Source organism: Echeneis naucrates, chromosome 13, assembly GCF_900963305.1.
Source record: "Echeneis naucrates chromosome 13, fEcheNa1.1, whole genome shotgun sequence".
In the NCBI taxonomy this organism is placed as follows: Eukaryota; Metazoa; Chordata; class Actinopteri; order Carangiformes; family Echeneidae; genus Echeneis; species Echeneis naucrates.
This window is the reverse complement of record NC_042523.1, coordinates 19178529-19185197: the sequence shown is the minus strand read 5'-3', so window position 1 is coordinate 19185197 and position 6669 is coordinate 19178529.

The following is a 6669-nucleotide window of genomic DNA, read 5'->3' as shown; positions in this document are numbered from 1 at the left end:
TTAAATTGTTGTAAATTGGAATTGGTGGGAGTAATCTGAGCTGACGCTGGCGAAGGGCACGTTGCACCCTCAACCATCGCCCATGGGTTATGGTAAATTGTACGTCATCAACCTAATGTATAACCCCTAAAGAAATTATTTTAATGAAGTCGCACAACATTTATATTTCTCATCTATCCTAATGCTGTAAATGGCCATCGGAACAATGTCCCTCATGTTTTTCCACTGACTGTAAATAAATAGTGACACTATTCTGTCCCTTCAGCCACTTACATTTTTGCGCTCCATTACTCCAAGAGGGCGAAGCTTTAGAGGATATAGACAAACTCCTGAAATTCAAGGCTCATTATCTGTGCAGAAGTAGCACCCCAGTGTACCAGACTGTATGGACACAGCCGGTCAGCCTCCAGTCCCCAACAATTAAGGATCTATTTTTCTGGCAGCAGAAATAGCCTCAGTTTCTGTCTGCCAGCTGACTTTAATTATCCGGTCACTTCCTGTAGTCTGACTGAACAGAAACCAGTGATGTGGCGATCTTTTCCCTGGTCCGCACACGCGCCACAGGCTCAGATTCATTCACGGTCTTCAGGTCTGTCGTTCATTATTCACGTGGCTACAGCAGTAACATGACCAGTGCTGTTGTTACTGGTGAGGAGAGCTATCTGACGTTGGTACAAAAGTTAACATTAGCTATGTAGCTATAGGATGGCTGTTTTAATTTGCCTTTCCGTTGGAACGAGTTCATGCTGCACTACGGGTCTTCAGTGACCAGGTAGGCTGAAGTGGAAGGTGGCGCGCTCTTCGACAGGCAAATTAATAATTATGTGCAGTCATTTCAACTTCAGTAGGCTATGGCCCAAAAGGGTGCTCAATAGTTTAACAAAAGCAAACTTGTGTATTATATGCCAAGTGAAGCAAACCATGTTGCTCTTTAGTGTTTGAAAGCCGTGCTTTTTCAGTCATTACTCAAATGACAGCTGGCTCCAATGAATGAATGAATGACTTAAAAAAAGACACTCTGACACTCAGATACTTTTACCTGATGCTCTCCAATCCCAGGTTAATCTGTTCAGCTGTGTACATCTGGCCATGAGGGTGTAAATCATCTCTGCTCGAAATTAATAAATTAATTCATTTTCTGTGCAGTTTCTGTAGTTTCATTGAGGTCAGTGTAGTCTTTACTGTTTGAGTTCAAGGCATCAGGACTGGTATTTGGGGTTTTCACTTTGGAAATGGTCCTGGGGGTCATTGTCCCATCCTGCCATCACATGAAGTGTAAATGGGAGTTAAACTGGCTGGAAAGAGCTCTTAAACACTGAGTTATAGTTGGTTGTTGGTGCTGTGTCTCACAACTTCAAGGATGCTCGTTCTAGTTGGACATAGATGGCCTCTTTCACTCATGTCAAACCTGGGCTAGAAACAGCGTCCCACCTCCTTTAGATGCAGACGTACAGTCTTGTCCTGAGGAGCTTGCTCTCCTGTGTTCTGCCATGCGCCTGCAAAATCTCCATTCATCCCCTTTGATACATCTGTTGTTCAAAATAACCCATTTTCTTTCTTTGTGGATGCAGAGTGATTACTGATCACAATCTGCATGTGGAATAACACATTCCTGAATCAGGATAAGCTTCAGGGACTGTAAAACGGCACCAAGTCACAGCCTCTGGCAGTGTGACTTTCACACCTGTGGTTGACAAAAGTTTGCACTCACAGTTTTGTGGAGACAACAGATTGTCGCACTAGGCAAATTCAGCTACATGCTGCCTGTCATTCCGATACAAAAAGAAACATTAACACATTCAGTCACTGAAAGGGACTGGAGGATTGTTGTCAAAAGCTTTTCAAAATCCTGAAAAAGCTACTGAGTGCTTTGGTGTCAGTTTGAGCTACCGATAAGCAGCTTCCTTCTCTGACGGGTTTTCATCCCTCATGAGGACCCTCCTTATAGTAAACCTTAGATTTAAAGCCCCTCTATGCCAACTTATTCTTTTCAGACCAGCCTCTACTGCAAGAAGTGAACCTTCATCTGTGACTCGGGCTCACATACTGTTCTGTTGCTGAACCAGATGAAAAACTAAATAATCCACAGTGTTAGCCAGTGACTCACAGCTGCTTCATCTATTACAGAGGCAGGCTCCAACGTTCAAATGTCATTTTCCCACAATCTGAAAGATTTATGATCACCATTGCACTGTGTATGAGAATGAACCTATGGAAAGAGGGGCGGATCAGGCTTTCAGGCAATACCACGCTCTTTTCTCCAGTTGCTTTCAGATCAGGATGTGATGAATCAGTTTGTCCTTGCTTTGTCTGGATGCTCAATTGAGTTTGTTTTGGAGCCTCATTAGCAGAAATTTGCTCATACTTTGTAGATGGACACCAACAGCATGTAAATATGAAGTGATTTAAAAAAAAAAAAAAAGCTGCTCACATGTAGGTAACCTGGAAGTAAAAAAAAAAAAAAGCTACCTCAGTGCTGCCTTTCCTAACCCCCAAAAAAACCTGAACCCCACAGCTACAGATAAATACAAAAAACATAATTATAACAGCAAGACAAACGCTCATATCGGTGCTTTGCATAATATTCCAATTGTTTAGAATATATTAACAATTTTCACAGCAAATTGGCGAGGTGACTTCAACCATGCTGTGTGAATTGTTCTCAGCATTCTTCTGTACTTGTCTGCACTGGAATAACTGAACTCATTGAGATGCAATCCAAAAATATTTCATAGAGGTTGTTATTCAGCGTCCGCATTTGTGACTCAGAAAACACACACACACACACGCAAACGTCAATGCAACAATAATTTATGGGTCTGAGAACCTGAAGGAGATGCCCCGTTAGTCAGAAGATTTATGTCTGCCCCCTCAAGTTTAGGAGCTGCAATGAGCGACTTTATTATCAAGCCTGACGAGCAATTGTATTGCATTTTTAACTTTCTTTTCGAAAAACATTGTATTCAGGCTGCTGCTCAAAATGTAACATGCTGCGCATGATCATGTTACGTAAACCTGAATAAATACTTCACCATCAGAGCCTGCTGCTCTGTATTCTGATAAGACGTTTCAGTGTTTGATTTTGCCAACTCCCTGCCTCGTTTCCTCTCCACTCCCCCGCCCCAGGAGCTCACATGCATCTGTTTGTCTATCTGATTATTTCTGTCTGTTTGTCTTCAAGGAGAATATCCCAAAGACATGAACACATTTTCAGCAAATGTACCAAACAGATGGGCCGGGGATCAAGGATTTATTTATTTATTTTATTTTTTTTTTTTCGTCTGGGTGCTCTGACAAGAAATTAGTAGTATGTTATAGTGAGTTAACTAACATAAATGGGTGCTGTTTACAGGGTCAAGAAATCCATTTGAAGTACACCATAGTAACATCTATTGGTAAGTTGGAAGATGCACCACCAGCAATGAAATGCCCCCCCAGTCCCTCCCACCCCAGCCTTTTGCCACACACTTATTGACCTTTCTTCTTTCAGTGTATTTTATTGGGAAGTGCTTCTGCTTCTGAGTCCACTTATGTTAATACTGTGCAGTGGGCAGACAGGTAGGAGGGATATATTGTAAAAGGCTTTGCAGCAGGAGTTCAGTCAACACCTCTCTGACTTTTTCCGCACACATTTGCATTTTTAAATTTCTTCCTTGAATATATTTATCAACAAACAAAAAAAAAACATGCTGTTGTCACTTGGCACAAAGAAAATTACCACACGACCTCATAGTCCCCAGAATAATAAGATGCACAACAGCTCAGCAGCTTGCTGATGATAAATACAGATATACAGAGACAGGAGAATAATATATAAAGTTAATAATCAGGCTATGCACTTTTCTTCTGGGAAGTCATTCGTTGGTGGGTGAAAGCATTTACCTGATCAGTATATAGGGTCATGAAAGAAAGCAGCCTCTTGAGAGCACCACAGTGACAACACATGTTTAATTCTGCTAAATGTGGCAGTGACCAACAATGTTCACAATGCTGCTATAGAAACCAAGAAAACTGTCTCTACTAGATGCCTGTATATGTTCTGTATATTTATTAATACATGTACACAATGTGTGTGAAAGATTCTTTTCATGGATGTGTGTAGGGGTAGGAGGGGGCGGAGAAAACAATGACAATTACAAATGCCGCTCTTCATTCTTCTGCTCCCAGACTGGCAGCTGAAGATGAATGTGATGTTGCTGAATATTGCAATTACTTTTGTGCAAAGCCTGCAGACGGCTCCGAGATACTCTCCATCACGCTGTTTTTAGTTTTTCCTTTCTTCTTATTTCTCGCTCAGAGCACATTAATTTGACCAGTGCAGCAGGCTGTACAGTAGTTGTGCGCACTCAGTGAATAGTGTAGATAGCCTAGCACGTTAACCATTAATTCATTCATCCATCTTCTACCGCTTATCCGTTCCCGGGTGGCAGCGGGTGCTGGAGCCAGTCCCAGCTCACATTGGCCGAGGGCGGGGCACACTCTGGACAGGCCGCACGTTAACCATGTCAGTCTCATATGGGAACAAGCAGGAAGTTAGAGCTCCATGCAGTAAACCAGCTCTGTCATTAATGTAGTTAGCAAACACTAGTCACGCTGAAGGACATTAGATAGAAAAAGGCAGAAAAGCATCATTTGTTGAGGCTTGATCACTCGCCACCCTAAGTTAATTTATAATTTCCTGCAAAGTTAAATGACCAAGTACCAAAAGTTTGCACAGGCTTGCTTCCCTGAGCAAACACGGGCATTTAACACTTTACCCTGAAATGATAGAATTCAAATGAATCACATCAGAAAATGACAAATGATGTTTCACACAGCCATTTGATGGGTAGTTATTTTAATAAACTGAAATACCTGTCCAGACAGTGGATAAAATCAGATATTTTGACGTGTCATAAAACTCAGTTTGAGCTGCAGCGAACAGTAAACTGAGCTATGATCGGCAAGATTTTTTGGATGAATCCAATCCAAATTGTGCAGGGTTGCACGAAACAAATTTGCCTGTATAGCAAGATGAATGCCATGCGTTTGTCCAAATTCAAAAATTTCAGGTACATATATTTTGAAGTTGTGTAGATGAACAAAGCAGAATCTCCCACAGATTGTATAAAATACGCCAGCGATGTCAAGCCTGTGTTAACCACATTTTATCATTTTATTTTATTTTATTTTATTCAGAAAATTTGTTTACTCTAGGATAGACAAGGCTTAGCTCTGGTTCAAAAATACCACCTTATCTCTGGGTTTGAGGAACACAGAGTCCTGCAGCACTTACAGTAAATAGAGTAATTTTTTACGCAGCATTTTCTTATGCTGTCGAGCATTTTGTCCCCTTTTGTCCACATCATCTTTATGTAAAGACACAGCAGCATGTGGGCTAATGGAGATCTGCCTAGCTGGCAATAATGTGTCCATGAAAGGCAGAGCGGGCCTTCGGGGTGTGACGTCATTTATTCTAAATGACGACACATGACAACAGCAGCACCTACAATGATTTCCTGTTCTTCAGAGCACCCGCTCGTTGAAATGGAGCCCTTTCACTATTGGAGCGCTTTCTGGCTGGCAAGCTGTTTTGTTAACTAACTTTAACAGAACAGGCAGTGTACCTTTTCTGTCACACTAACACACACTTGTATGGTTTTGTGATGATTGTGTAAAAACACTCATTCATTTTCTCCTCTCATGAGTCAGTTATGGTAATACATAATTTACTGTATTCCTGCGCTGAGCTCAGTGGCAGTTTGTGGTTTGCTTTTGGGTAATTACATTACACAAATCCAATAGAACAAGACATCTTCAGAAACTACAATAAAGTAACGTTTTTGTTTGCTATAGATATTTAACCAATGTGAAGTCAAATATTTGATTTTCTGTGAAATTCATCTGAATCTAATTTCTTTCATCGGTCATCCTTTGAAGCTGCAAACGGCCTCAAGCAACAAAACTCCACTATCTGTCTTTAATATGTCACTGTTTCATGCTTGTCGCTTTCCAAACATAAAATTGTTGCTTTTCTTGTCTATAAAATGAGTTCTATTATGAATATAAACGTTATTTAGGAGCTTAAAAGTAACCAGGGAACTTTGTAAGGAGGAGCGGACTAATGGAGGTCAACCAGAAATCTTATCTTTGAGATGTGGGAGCTAAGTTGCCAGAGGTGGAAGAAACATTGATGGACAAAGTAATCCTTGGCCAAAATACACCTGTCAGATTAAAATAAATCCCAATAGTAAGATGATTGGTTGGAGCTGCAGAAGCTTCAGCCAGCCTCAGTCTTCTCAAAAGCCTCTTAGCTGCAGTTGGAAGTCTTTTTGTCACAGTGAATGATGTGGATTGTAATCAGATAACTGTAGATCTGTCTCTGTCTCCTCTGTTGGACTGTCTGCCCCTTGTCACTCTCTGTCACGTTTCCATCAATAGAAGCATTGTTCAGTCGCGTCGCAGAATCCAAGAATTGAGCTGTTTCTGCCCGACAACGGCCTTTTGCGCTCTCTCCGTGCACAAGGCCCCAGGAAAAGTCACACTCGGGGAGGGAGGTGTGGGAACGCGCAAATACGCGAGCACACTGTTTAATGGCACCCTGGCAGACAGACTGCCCAGATTGTTTGTCTGTGACCTTCACCCAGTTGTTCCCAAAGCGGTGGAGGAGGTCATGCCTCATGATCTGTG